The sequence below is a fragment of the Sardina pilchardus genome, chromosome 11 (assembly GCF_963854185.1).
Source record: "Sardina pilchardus chromosome 11, fSarPil1.1, whole genome shotgun sequence".
Taxonomy (NCBI): domain Eukaryota; kingdom Metazoa; phylum Chordata; class Actinopteri; order Clupeiformes; family Clupeidae; genus Sardina; species Sardina pilchardus.
This window is the reverse complement of record NC_085004.1, coordinates 29,530,504-29,545,503: the sequence shown is the minus strand read 5'-3', so window position 1 is coordinate 29,545,503 and position 15,000 is coordinate 29,530,504. Positions and strand designations below refer to the sequence as shown.

Below are 15,000 nucleotides of genomic sequence, written 5' to 3'. Positions count from 1 at the left end.
CTCTCTCTCTCTCTCTCTCCCTCTCTCTCCCTCCCTCCCTCGGGGGTAATCTCTGTTCCGTGGAGGTAAAATTACTGCACTGCCAGAGAGGTGAGGTCACACGTATGAACAGAGACCTTTGTTTCTCCCTCTCTTCATCTTTTGCTCTCTCGATCCTCTCTCTTTCTCTGTCTCAGACGCACACACACACACAGAGACATAGACATACACATACACTTACACATACATACACATACACACGCACAGACATGCACACGCACAACTACATGTACACATACACACACACATGCTCGCACACACACACACACACACACACACACACACACACACACACACACACACACACGTACACACACGAGGCTGTTCATGCTTTCATTGTGGGCTGGAACATAGAGCTGATGCTATTCGGGGTGCTGTGAATTCCCGCCGCCGTGATGCACGCTGTTAGGATGGCTATAAGGGGTGATGGGCCCTGGCCCAGAGCACTCGTAAACTCAACCAGGATAGGAGATATATGGAGGCCTCGAACGGGGAGTTTAATGAGGATCTTTTGTTGAACAAGCAACAAAACAAAACGCTTATGATCCACTGGGATTGCAGCAGTGGTTTAACAAAAAAAAAAAAAAAAACAGAAAAGAATTGAAAGGATGAAAGAACAAAGGAGGCATGATTAAACGACAGCCATGAAAATGAAATATGTGGCCAATGATTGAACATTTACAGTTGAGCTGCTCTTCGCGTGTCATGCACAGGGGAGGCCCATGAACTGCTTCAGCTCTGACATGCCCTTACACACGGGGCTTATGTGACAGAGCGGTGAAGGGAGAGTTAAATAAAGGTGAGATTAAAAAACAACAACACTGAAACGTGAGGAAAATCACACACACACACACACACACACACACACAAACACACACACACACACACACACACACACACACACACACACACACACACACACATATGCACACACACAAAGGGAGAGAGAGAGATTGTGTGTGTGTGTGTATATGTGTGTGTGTGTGTGTGTGTGTGTGTGTGTGTGTGTGTGTGTGTGTGTGTCTGTCTGTGTGTAAGAGAGAAAAAGAAAGAGCGAGAAAGCGAGAGATAGAGAGAATCAGAGGGAGGGAAAGAAGAGACAGGTGCTGAAGGAGTAATGGGAGGGAGGCAGGCTGCCCTTGATGTCAATCAAGGCGTGTTGAAAGTATGATAATGTGATTCAAGGGGAAGGGAGAGCATTTGATGCCATGGCCAGAGCTCTGCTCCTGCCTCTGCTCCTGCTTCTGCTCCAGCAGGCTTGGCCTAGAATGAGTGGCCTTTCACTCTGTGCATTAATCAGCCTGAGGAGCTCTCTGATTAAGGTCCAATCAATCTGCTCCTCACATATGCACACACTCACAGACGCTCAGAGCCACCACACACACACACACACACACAGACACACACACACACACACACACACACACACACACACACACACACACACACACACACACACACACACACACACACACACACACACACACTCACAAGCCCCCACAAAAAGTACAATCTCTTCTGCACTGTGCATAATAGTGAATGTCCAAGTGCTAGATTCTTGCGAGATCCTTCAACCTCCTGGTCTTCTTGCAGTGGGAAAGTTTACATGTCAATGGAGGGACATTTAATTTCCACTCTGTAACTGGAAAGCTAGCGTGCGATATTGAACACCCTCCTTTCATTGAGAGCAGAAAAACAGTGTGTTAAATGGCAGCTGATTGACGATCCATTCATCCACATCAACGAAACACAAGTGCTCGGATCAATCCCGTCCCTATGCAACCCCATTCCTGCGCTTATCAAGGGGGTTGGGGGGGGGGACTAATACCCCCCCTCGCCTCCTGGCCTCTGGACCTCAGGAGCCTGTGGGACATTGGTCAATCCCTCCATTCTGTGACCGCTCAAAGCACCGAACATTTCAGCAGCGCATCGACGCGAAGAGCCCTTTTCAGTCCAAACCCGCCAGCCTAAAGACCATCAGAGGGAAAAAAGGGACCCCCCCCTACCTCCCCCACCTCGCCCCTTCCCTCCCCAAAAACCTCTTTCTAGCCACAGATCATGACACATCACTTGGAGGAGTCGGTTTCTTAAGTCTGTTTCCTGGGTCTGATACTCAGAGCTTTATGGTGGTAATCTTCAAAAACACTGTACTCTTTTTCTCCCGCGCGCTCTCTTTTTCTTCATATGCCTTCGCATGGTCTGCTTGTCCCTTTGAGGCCCAAAGCCAGCTAATCTTCCTCCCTCCTCCCCCCTCCTGCGCCAACGCCACAAATAAGCTTCTATCTCTCAGGCGTCTGCCAGTCCCCCGACCCCTCCACCAGAATCACTCCACAGCACTACAGACAGAGGGAGGGAGAGAGAGAGAGAGAGAGAAGGAGGGAGGGAGAGAGAGAGGGAGGGGGAGAGAAGGAGAGAGAGAGAGAGAGGGAGAGAAGTAAAAAAAAATATGGAGAGAGAAAGGCGGCTCTTCACAAGAGTTACGTTCAGCTGCACATTATTAAAAACTCCAAAGCCCTCTTTAAACAAAATCAAATGAAAATAAAACTTTGCTTTACTTAACAGAGTTCATCCACTAGTGGAAGCTGTCATTTTCCAACTCCCATGTGAAGACGGCTTTCGCGGGCACGTCTCCAAGAGGCTTAGACCAAAAGCATATATATCCATACACATCCAGATGGCAAAGCAATCAGGAAGGCAGTCCAACATGAAAATGTCCCATTTTTATAACCCTCCATCCCCCTTCCCCACCAACCAGCTACCATACATGTCCCACGAGTGGACTCAAAACTAAGGCTAGTGAGCTGGGTGTGTGTGTTGTAAAAAATCTGTGTGTGTACCTCCACACCACACACACAACCTTTTAAATGGTTCTACCAAAAAGACTTCCAAAGGAAGTGATGCACTTCTGCTCGAGTAACTCCACAAGTGCTTCACAAGATGAGGAGTAATTGTTTGGAAATGAATGGATAATCGAGGCATAGAAGTTGCTGTTGTTTCTTTAGTTAATCAGCAATGAAATAAATTGAAGGTGAATTGGCTTTGAAAAAAGTCTACCTTCATTAAGTCACATCTTAGATTGGTGTTGAAGGAGGCCGATTTTTCGGTTCAGTTCTCTATCAACTGGGTGAGATGGAGCATGCATTTTCAGTGCGTCCGCACAATGCACTTTGCCCCTGTGTTTTGTCACCAACAAAAACTATCCGGTCCGTGCTGGCAGGAGAGTTCCCATCAAACACACATCAGTGAACTGCAGAACAAACAAGAGAAGGAAGGCGTGCCTCTGTTTTGCAGAACACTTCTCCTATTCAGAGACTAAATGAGTGTGGTGACGAATAAAGTCGATTATAAATACACTCAGTCTATTGTATGGGTCAGATCTTTCAGTGCATCATGCTGGCAGTGAATTCAAGCATCCTGGCATGGCGGGCATCCTAGTCCCCAGTGAGGAGTAAACTGCTCTTTAGATTTATTTAGCTGTTGGATCAGCTGAGTAAACTGAGCAGTGCCTACATTGTGGGAGCGTTCGGCGTGTACGTCAGCTCCCTGACCTACATAGGCAAAAAACCTGGTATTACTTGGATACCTACAAGAAGCCCTCTTTCACAGGACTGTGCAAAACCAAGACAGGGGTTTTATCGCAGAATGTTTACACATAACAGGAGGAAATGAATACACACACACACACACACACACAGAGACACACACACCTATTCACACAATAACGATTTTATATGCATTCAGGAGCACAGGCAAAGCCTTCAGTGATTCAGAGCGCATGAGGCGGACAAAGATGATAATAGGCAGAGTCAGAGAAAATACCCGATCAAAGCGGACCGGAGATCACAGCCCAAACCTGCATATGGACACAAAGGCGGCATTGAGAGCCCAGGAGAAAAGGAAGGTACATACTTATCTGTGCCTCCCTGACAAGGGCCAGGGCTCTGTCTGTCTGTCTCTCTCTCTCTCTCTCTTTCCCTCTCCCGCGTAAGCGTCCGGCCTGGAGGGCTGCGTTTGACGGGAGCTTTGAATGCTGAATGGAACTACTCAGGCAGACTTGCCAGGGATCTCTGAGTCGATAAAATCCTGCGGCAGCGAACTTTGAACTCCTCTCTCTACCTGTTTGTGTGTGCGTATGTGCGTGCACGCATGTGTGTATGTGTGTGTGTGTGTGTGTGACTGAAACAGAGCCAGAGACTGAAAGCCAACTCCTCCCCTCTCCCCTTCACTTTTAGTGTAGCGTGCCTTGGCAGGTTGGAGTCCAAGGAAAAGGATCAAAGCTTGCACCCTCTCTCTCACAGTGTACCTCACTCCTTCCCTCTCTCTCTCTCTCTCTCTCTCTCTCTCTCTCTCTCTCTCTCTCTCTTTTTCTCTCTTTACTTTTGCTATCTTCTTCCAACTCTTTCCTGAACGAGCGAAGCTGTTTATCGTGTTTTTAGTTTGCCTCCTGAGGGAGTGTTAGTGCTCTGCTGCTGCTGACTTTGCCCTGACTGACATGAATCCTCAAGAACCTTCTCGGTAAACACACTCCCTCCACCTTCCTTCCCTCCATCCAGCCAGAGAAAAAGCACTGATTTCAGCTCTTTTTACCCCCACCTCCACCCCCTCTCTTTCTTTCTCTCTCTCCCTCTCTCTCTCCCCCTTCCTTTCTCCCTCTCTCTCTTTTTCTATTTCTTACCTTTTTTTTCTCCCCTTCTGAAAGTCTTTCTTGGACTTGTATTGAATGTCCTCTATCCTCTTATGTGATGACAGGCGTGGGGGACACAGAGAAATGAACAGAGAGGTGCGGGCAGGCTAGGGTAAGGTGGGGTGGGCTGGGGTAAGGTGAGGGGGGGGGGGGGGGGGCGTTGTAAGAGTCAGGGGTGGGGCCTGGGGGGGGCGGGTGTTACCTTTCAGGACTAAATCACTGCATGACAAAAGACGGAAGAACAGGAGGAATGCAGCAGCTTTAACAAGAAACACTATCCACTGGCTGAGATCATTAACAGGGACAGTGTGTACTTGAGTCTGCGTGCGCGTGTGTATGTTTGTGTGTGTGTGTGTGTGTGTGTGTGTGTGTGTGTGTAAGTGTGTATGTGTGTGTGTGGGTGTGTGGGTGTGTGGGTGGGTGTGGGTGGGTGTGCGTGTGTGAGTGTGTGTGTGTGTGTGTGTGTGTGTGTGTGTGCTTGGCTTTGCTTTTAAATGTAGCCCTCTCCAAACAAAAGCTCCATTTTCTGTGCCAGTGCACGGTATTCTTGGCTGCGTGCATACCTGTCCATAACAGTGACCAGAGCGACCGACTGATGAGTTAACGCCTCTGGCTCCTGTCTCGTTACAGGGTCAGAGTTCACGCTGTTGCCTCTCAGCGTTAAACCCAGATAGCAACACTGGATAGGGGAGTGGGCTGGGCTGGGCTAGAGCGGTGGGGGGTGCGGGAGGTTCCCTTCTGGGCCCTTGGGAATGAGACAGCCTACTTCCACTGAGAGAGTGGGAGGGGGGGTGAGAGGGATTGGGTTTCTCGTCACCTGTTCCTTTTCCCTCTGTGCCGTCCCACGCTGAGCTGGTGCAGATTTATCCCCCGGTCTGCACACACACACACACACACACACACACACACACACACACACACACGGGTGCGTACACACACTCGGTCTGTGCTAGATTTACACTTTTAATTGACTTTTGGAGGGCTTTACCGATCACCAGGGGCGCCGTTCCCCGTGACAGAAAAAAAAAGGAAAAACAAACAGATTGTGACCTACAATGTGACATGGGTCAGCAGTAAGGTAACAGTGGGTAAACACCGTAATCTTCTCTCTCTCTCTCTCCATGTGTGTGTGTGTGTGTGTGTGTGAGTGTGTGCGTGTGTGTGTGAGTGTGTGTGTGTAATCTTCTCTCTCTCTCTCTCTCTCTCTCTCTCTCCCTCTCTGCGACGCAGGCTGGTGAATCACATGAGGCCTGTCGGACCAGCAGGAAACACGACTGCCGGACCTGCGCAGCCCCAGTTACCGGGGGGACGGGTCACCATGGCGACCAGATCTCAGAACGGTCGCCGGGTTGATTTAGCGCGCGGCGCGGCGGTGGCGGGCGAGTAGCGCCAACGTGGACGGCCGAGTCGCCAGCCGAGGACGAGCGACACGACGCGCCAGAATGATGAGTGACCGCTCAGGGAAGGAGGCAACGAGGGCAACAAAAAAAAAGCGTCGCGCGCGGCTAACGCAGAGCGACAACTTGTTTTGGTTTTGACAGGCACTTTTAGAGCGGGGCAGGAAAGGTGGGTCCAGCGGTGAGCGAGAGTGCTAAGCCCTGCCAGCCCAGACGTCTTTCATACTCCAGATGGGCTACTGGAGCGGAGCAGAGCACAGCTCCCGTCCATTTCCCAGCAGTGTCCAGGAGAAAAAAAAGCGAGCGACTTAATGGCCAGGCTTTGAGTGCTTGTGGCTATGAGTTCACCATCTGCCCTCCGGACGCAGTAGCATCCGCGCCACAGCGATGCCAAGAAGAACCGCAAATTTATGCAGCCAAATGAAAAACAGCTTTTTACTAAAATCAGGACGATCTGACATTCTAGCACAGGTGACAACAAGTCTAGGAAATCTGTGAGAAAAATTTCACCCAACCCAGGACTAATTGCGTTAAAAAATAGATCATCTACGTACGTACATCTAATGTTGCACTCATGTCTGGTACGCATCCAAAAGAATATTTAATTATCACATACTAATGTAGCCGACAGGAACAGGGAGCAAAATGTAAAATTGACAGGTTTAATGAAACGGATTTCAAGCGAAGAGGGGGGGTCAGGTTTCAGAGTGGACACACAAAGTAACTAAGTTAGAGTGCGGCAAATGGATGCTCTGGCCTGAAACAGAAGCGATCTTAAACACTCCTCCTGCAGAACTAATTAGCTTTATCACTTTCATCAGCGCGTCTCCTGCTTAGCGTTCTGCTCTGCTGCTGCTCTCAGGGGCAGGGGCTATCAGAGGTGACACGCTGATATTTGGGCAAATTGGTGATTACACACACAGACACGCACAGACACACAACACACACACACGCACGCACGCACGCACGCACGCACGCACGCACGCACGGACGCTCACACACACACACACACACACACACGCACACACACACACACACGCTCACACACACACACACACGCACACACACACACGCACGCTCACACACACATACACACACACACACACACACACACACACACAGTGGCAGGCAGCTGGTCAGCTGGTGTTGCTGTTACAGGTGCTGATTGTGTGGAGGGTGCTGGGACAGACAGGTGGGCTTTGGGGCCAGATTTGCTATGAGTTCTGGCAGCAGCGGTGTGTGTGTGTGTGTGTGTGTGTGTGTGTGTGTGTGAGTGAGTGTGTCTGTGTGTGTCTGTGTGTGTGTGTGTGTGTGTGTGTGTTTGAGGGGGGTGTTGGGGGGTTCCACTCTCTCCCCACCTCCATCACCATGGGGTCAAGGGCTACTTGTATGACAACAGGACGGAATGTGTCCCTATTAGCTCACACTGGTGCCTCCCAATAGAACGACACTTTCCATTTGTATTGAGCCCTGCAGGCCAGGCTGACGGCCCATTGGCCTATTATTCAACACAATGTCCTATGCAAGGCCACAGGAGCCAGGCTAGTGTCCGCAGGACTGACCGATCCAACATCCTACATCCCACATGCTCTCTGTTTTTAAGTAGCTTTGTGGACAAATGTACTTCCATTCATACGCACTGCATGGCATCCTTTATCTGGTAAGACCCTGATACAGGTCATGTTAAAGAGTCTACTCTGTTACCCAGGGAATGTGCAAAGTCAATTTGAGCACATATGCATTTCAGGTTTATTAAAAACAATTAATATATATATGTAGGAAAAACGACTAACTATTTGTTTTCTCCTTTTTAAATCATAGATGTAGTAATTGATTGGTAGGTCTAATTATCACAATTTCTCTGTACCATCCTCTCTGACCTCATGCTCTCTACACATCAGTGAGTTATAGAGGTAAGCAGACATCTTGTTTATAAAGGTGAGCCGACATGTTGTTTTAAAACACCACAGGGAGGCATTTTAAAACTTTTAAAAGACGCATCTTGACAGTCCATTCACCCCTTAAGAGACTGCGGAGCAGACGTAGAGTCTTGTGAAAGGTTGATTACATAAACAAGGACTTTTCTACTTAAAGGTCAGCACAGGTTTTGAGAAAACAACTGACAGAACAGATTTTTCAACACACAGATTGTACTAGCAAACAATTACCATCAGGTCACTGATACTGATTACAGATACACAAACAGAAGCATTACGCTAACATAGATCGAATACTTTGACTGTTTACAAACAGTTCTACCTACAGATCTTTGTTCTCCCAGAAATAATCAATTGCAACACCTCTGTATAGTATAGCAAATTCCTTACACAACACTCACGCATCCGTGGCAACAATAAGTGCTCATCCGCCACCACTTCCATGTAAACACAGTAAACGGTGCACCACATTACTGGTCAGTTAGGCTACTCCTTCACTCACAGACATTTGTCTACAAATAATAAATACACACATATACATGGTTGATTATTTAAAAATTGGCTACCACAGCTACGTTTCGAACAACAGTAAGGAATATTGTTGACACTGCAAATTTGCGTGACAAATCAATGAAATCAAATCAAATGCAGGACAGTAATTAAATGAAAATGATACTTAATTTGCAGTTACAACATCTTTGTCTGCTGCAAAATGAGAACCTAGATACTACATACTTGATATAAAATGTACATGAATTGTGGATATATGGTGTTTTTTTTCCTCAGATAAACTTAAGTATGAATAGCACAGCTATAGCACAAAAAGACGGAAGCAAAGTTACCAAAACTAAAATGAGTCGAGTAAAGCTCTCAGTTTTAACTTCCTTGCAATTGATCTAAGCGGCACCCCAGGCCACTGGATTCCAAGTGCAGTCTGTAAGCCCCGCAATGATAAAGTACTGCTGCAGAAAAGGGAAACCGGGAGGGTGGGAAAAAAAGTCCATCTGAGGCCAAGTCCTCAGTGAGGAGTGCGGGGAGAGCTTCTGTTGGGGATGTGGCTGAACAGGAGGGTTCAGGAGGTGATAAAAGCACAGGAAGAGTGCATTCCACTCAAGCACCCAGTCCAGATTGGAGAACAATTTGCCAGCCAACTTGAACACTCTCCTACCCTCATCCACCCCCGCCCACCCCTCCTTCTCCCAATCCCACCCCTCCTCCTCCAAATCCTCACCTTCAAGCACAGCTAAGAGCTATGGGGACATTTGTCTGAAGAAGCGCGGCTGGATAAAATACAGCAATCTGTAGCCCCAAGAAGCCTCCTCGGTAGACAATTTTTTTACATTTCTTTTACTTTTTTTATTCTCCTTCACGGCTCTTCAGTGCATTGTGATTTCCTGCACAGATTATTCAGAAGAAGGCCCCAGCACCACTCCTCCTTATCTGGAACAGCTCTCTGAGGTGATGCCTGCTTAGCCTTGGGACACGCTTCCAAGTTCTCAATTCTTCTATTCACACCATAAAAAAGCAATCAGTTGCCTCTAGCACGGAGGAATATCCCCCAGACCACAAGCCTGGTGGTGTAGTAGTAGTGGAGGAGAGGGGATCAGAGGAAGCCGGCCCTAAAGAGCTCCTGACCGCTCGGGTGGGGACACAGATGTCGCTCGGTGGCAGATGTGGCTAAAAGGACTGTGTAAGGGTTTTACTTTGTTTTGACATTTGGTAGAGTTCCTCTGAAACGGAAGATTTCGACTTTTGTGCAAAGTCACACTGTCGCCCTGGGTGTGTGTGGTCAGCAGCTCTCTCTCTCTCTCTCTCTCTCTCTCACACACACACACACACACACACACACACACACACACACACACACACACACACACACACACACACACACACACACACACACACACACACACACACACACAAACTAATCTCTGTGGGAGAGCCAATCAGCCAGCTGACATGTGGGTCAGGGGGTGTGGGGTCTTGGGCTGGAGGCTGGGAGGTTGGCACTGTAATAGCATTGGTGGCCCCTGCGGAGCCGGGAGAGGCCCACGCTGACCTGCCTCGCCCGGCCCTTATGGGGGCCTCACACCCTGCACTGCCTTCCTGACCCCTGACCCCTGGTCCCTGGCCCTCGCCCGGGTCACTGCAGTCCACACTTTCCCTGCTGCCCCCAGGCCGTCCTCTCAGCCACACTGGAGCCAAGGGGTGCCAAGTGCCAGGTAGACAATAGCCCTCACACAGGGTTAAGTTTGATTAACGGCAAGTTTGATGAATAACTGCCAGATAACTACAGAGTCTGTGCCTGATAGAGCAGGGACTCAATAGGCAGCAGCACTGAAATGTACCACTTCTATATTAATGTAGCATAACATTCATGGCAGATCTTGTTGACAGCTGAGTACCCGATAACATATTTTCCTTTCAAATAACAAGCATACCTAACTGTGCTTGGTATGTGATAAGAAGAGTGTTGGCTTCCAGGCAGATGTTTTCATTTGCTAGCCGTGAGATTTTCCCAGTGTGTAATTTAGCCTTTAGCACCCCTAACCACTATCATTACTGTTAACGTTCCTCCTCTGTACTCCTCCGCTACACACTAATGGTACATACTAAGATGTTTACAAAAGGTATTACTGTGATATCATAACCATCGGAATGATAAGAAAAAAGCAAACAAAACACGTGGAACTCGTGACTTACCAGGAAGCCTCCTGAAAGTCACCAGATGAAAAGAAGGTCGGAGGGCAGGTAAATAGCAATCTGTTTGGATCACGGTTGAAGGTGGAAGGTCAGTGATAAGCCCCTCTGTCCTCTAAGCCTGCAATGGGAACGAGACACACACACACACACACACAGAGGGAACATTGGTGTGAGATCAGCGAAGGACATGGAGAGGCACTGCGGCTACTGGGGGAACTGAGGTGAGATTCGGAGCAGTGTTGCAAGTCTCAACAGCCATGCAGAGCTTTTCAATTACATCTCGAGACTCCTCTTACAGGGGGAGGTTTGGAGCGGAGAAACCCACAGCGGAAACCGGCTGCTTCCAGCCCTTGGACGGCCTACCGGCCACCTCTGCACTGGTCACCTACTGGTGTGCTGACACGGGCTTCCACCAGCACAGCCGCCGCAGCGGCCCATTCCGTTTGTCCATCCTGATTTATCTCACTTTATGGAGGCTGGTACTTAAGGTCAGAGCGGCGCCGGACCGCACCGGACTGAAACAGGCCCTTGTTTGTTGCAGGTTTTATTTTTTTTACTTTCTTTGAGGTTTAATCCCTTTGCATCTGATTCTCCCTCCCCCCCGCGCACACACACACACACACACACACACACACACACACACACACACACACACACACACACACACACAAACCCCTGGTCTGTGACTGTGTGTGCTCAGAGAGCTACCACAAATGGACTCTGGGAGCAAAGCAAAGCAAAGCAAAGCTGGCTGAGCATAGCAGTCATTTCTCAAGTACAGAACATAGTTTTGGTGAGGGCCCCTCCAGAGCAGCCTTAGAAAAGTCAGATCTCATGTCAATTTCATGTCCCCGTCTGTGCTGGTGAAGATCACATCACAATCACTGCAACGCCCCACACAACGCAGCCCCACACAACAAAAACCAAACCCTAAACAACATTTAACGGCTCTGGAAAATTCCTTCCGCGGCCACCCCCAACCACCACCACCACCACCACCACCTCCAGAGTGAGAGCAGGGGAGCATGAGGATATTTCCCAGCAGACACACACATTAACGGGAAGGCTGACCACAGGGCTGCCGGGGGTGGTGGTGGTGGGGGGCTTTTGTTGTCCTCCCCCATCCCTCAGCTCTTAATTGTTGTGCTGACACCCCTGTTTGTGTCCAAACGGCTGAGGCGTTTTGTGATTACAGGGGCAGAGTGGGCTGTAATGGAATGGCCAGGGAACCCGGGGGAGAGCAGGCCTTCTGGGGAGGGCAGCGGGGTGGGGGGGGGGGGGGGGAGCGGAGGGGCTGTAAGAGAGAGGACACTCCGTCTATCTCCCTGGGGACGCATCCTTTAGGAATGTGCCGCTCCGCATGCTCATGCATGTGAGTGTGTGTCTGTGTCTGTGTGTGTGTGTGTCTGTGTCTGTGTCTGTGTCTGTGTGTGTGTGTGTGTGTGTGTGTATTGATGGGCAGCGTGAACTTTGCCTATCTTGATTAGAAATCTTTCCCAATGGCCTCGTCATTGATGAGATAGTCAATCCGTCAATGAGCCAGTTTCAACCTTCCATTACATCAATCCATCACCTGCTGCAGGAGTGACCGGCTATCAACTCTCTCTCTGTCTCTCTCCCCCTCTCTCTCTCTCCCCCCCTTTCTCTGTCTCCCTCTCTCCCTTCATTGATGCTCAGTGGCAGCCACCGACACATAAAGCTTTCTCTCCCTCAGGTGTTTATATGGCTGCCGTGAGCCAGACATAACAGCGCTATATGCCCGAGCACGCTCTCCGTCTTAGCAACCGCACAACGGAATACGTTGGAGAAAAAAGAGGTCATGTAAACATGACTTATAATCAGATAAGCAGCATTCTGGCCCTGAATGAGGTTGGGAAACAACGGGTGGGGGTGGGGGTGGGGGTGGGGGGTGGAGACGAGAGGAGATAGTATATTACTCCAGACCAGAGAGCTGTTTTCAACTCACTGCTCGTCTCAGCAGAAAAATGGTTAATGTGCGTCGGGAAATGATTCAGAGAAAGGGGACAGCAGATCACTGGAAACGCATCAGAATCCCCCACAACCCACAACCCCAATTTGGACACGCAGACACACACACACACACACACACACACACACACACATGCTTGAATGCGCACTGCAAAACAACAAACAATAGACATAGCCTTGGAGCAGAATAACCACATCATTAGATAATGGTCTTCTTGTTTCAGGAGCGACTGCAGGGTTAATAACATAACTGTGTTCCTTTCCGCACCATTAACTTGCATCTTTCCATCTTCTTCCCTCATAATTCACTTCCAAATAAAACACACAGCACAGATGGGCTAAGATTAGAATCTGATCGGTGCTAATGCGACTCATGACAGTAAACAACTTAGAAATGTTTGACTCTCTCCCTCCCTCTTTCTCTAGTCATCTCTCTCTTTCTCGTTCTCTCTATCTACACACACACACACACACACACACACACACACACACACACACACACACACACATGCACACACACATACACACACAAACACACACACACAGACTGTTGTTATCTGTTAAGTGAGCACTTTCAATGCACAGAAGCACTGGAAGTGATTCAGAAGGTCTTGACATTCATCACAAGTGATGTTAGCATGCGTGTACCACTTTGTTATGGACTTCTCACATTGTACCCCAGTGTGTGTGTGTAAGTGTGTGTGTCTGTGTGTGTGTGTGTGTGTGTGTGTGTGGTCAGGGACACCACCAGGCTCAGAGTGCTATGTAAGCACACACCAGGGAGGTCCAGTGGCGAGGCAGGTGTTACGACTGAGGAATGCCTGACAGGTGGCACTGTGGTCAGGCACTTCGAGACAGTGAGAGTGTGTTTACAGTACCTCGGCAGTCACCCTCACACAAAACTTAAACGTCAATAAAAGGGGCGTCTCTGTCTAAATCTACTATGCTGCCCCAAAACTACTAATGCTACAAAACTGTTCCCCAGTATTAATGAATACATTTACGTAACAGCTGTTTTTTTCCCCCTTCATTACTTTTTTGAGATCAAATTATAGTAAGCGATTGATGCAGCAGGAATAACAACCGTCTACATCTGTTTGCCTAGCAACCTCAGGAGTCCATTTTGAGGGCTCCGTCTCTTTTGCGTAACGCCCAGGTGACGCTCCCAGGTCCCCTTTTATGTCATTCCACAGTCAATGGACCTCATGTAGAGTTTCAGTGAGACAACAGCGAGCAGCAGCAGCAGCACAGCCAGACAAGACTACTTCAATATCTCCTACATGAAATGGATCTGCTTTCTCTCCCTCTACCGTGTTGTTTATCCGCACTCCCACTCTCAGCCCACACTCCTTCTCTCCATGCTCTCCTTTAGGTTCTCAAAATGCAATTCCATCAGCTTCTAATGGCTAAATTAGATCAGCGCCCGGTAGCCATTAGTGCTTCCATTTAAGGAGATCTATGCGGTCATAACGGCTACTTAGAGTTAATTAGGCTGCCTTTCCTCCGTGTAGCCACCGGCCATAATGCGGCAAGATGGAGAGATTATTGAGTTTTATCACTCTTTTACCACGGGCTCCCCTCTCTGCACGTCCGTGTAGGCCACGAGAGAGCCAATAAAAGCCGTGTCCTGAGAGCCGCTCTGGACAGATAAACGCACATGACAAAGGCCATTGATTTTTCGGGCTGAATAAAACAAATGAATTGATCTGATTTTTTGCACCTCCTTCAATCTCAGGTAGAACCAGGGTAATCGCAACGTGTCGCCCTGTTCAGACGACTGATACGTCACAAGGGGGGGAAACATTACGGGGTGATTTTGTCTTCATTTATAGTAGCTGAGGACTGGATTTGATTAGTACAAATGGCAGAAAACACCCATCTATCAAGTATCTGGGTATCTTTTTGAAGTCCTGAGTAGCAGTGCTGTGCGTCAGCATCCCAGCCCAGGCCTTATCTACTAAACATGAGGAGTGTCCCGACACAAAGAGAATTTCAGAGGCTCGGCGCTCCGCTCCTCCCTCTCCGTTTCCCAGCGATGCCGTGACTGACAAACAACACAGCAGACAGAGACGGCAGACACAGACACAGCCACAGCCACAGACAAAGACACAGACACAGAAACAGACACAGACGGAGATGAAGACGGAGATGGAGACACAGACGGAGATGGAGACGGAGATGGAGTGGGGTGAGAGGCAGACGTTACCCTCAGATCTCCAGTCGCTCACCCCAGGCGCTGATTCCTCAGCAG

General features: G+C 48.9%; 1 protein-coding gene across 1 annotated transcript in view; it reads right to left on the bottom strand.

Annotated features, from left to right (window-relative positions):
* large2 (LARGE xylosyl- and glucuronyltransferase 2) overlaps window positions 1–4,072 on the bottom strand; it is a 16,518-nt gene extending 12,446 nt beyond the window's left edge. The window contains exon 1 of the mRNA XM_062549019.1: window positions 3,949–4,072. The gene's annotated coding sequence lies outside the window, so the exon portion shown is untranslated. The remainder of the gene's footprint in view (window positions 1–3,948) is intronic.
* Between the last annotated feature and the right edge of the window lie 10,928 nt (window positions 4,073–15,000).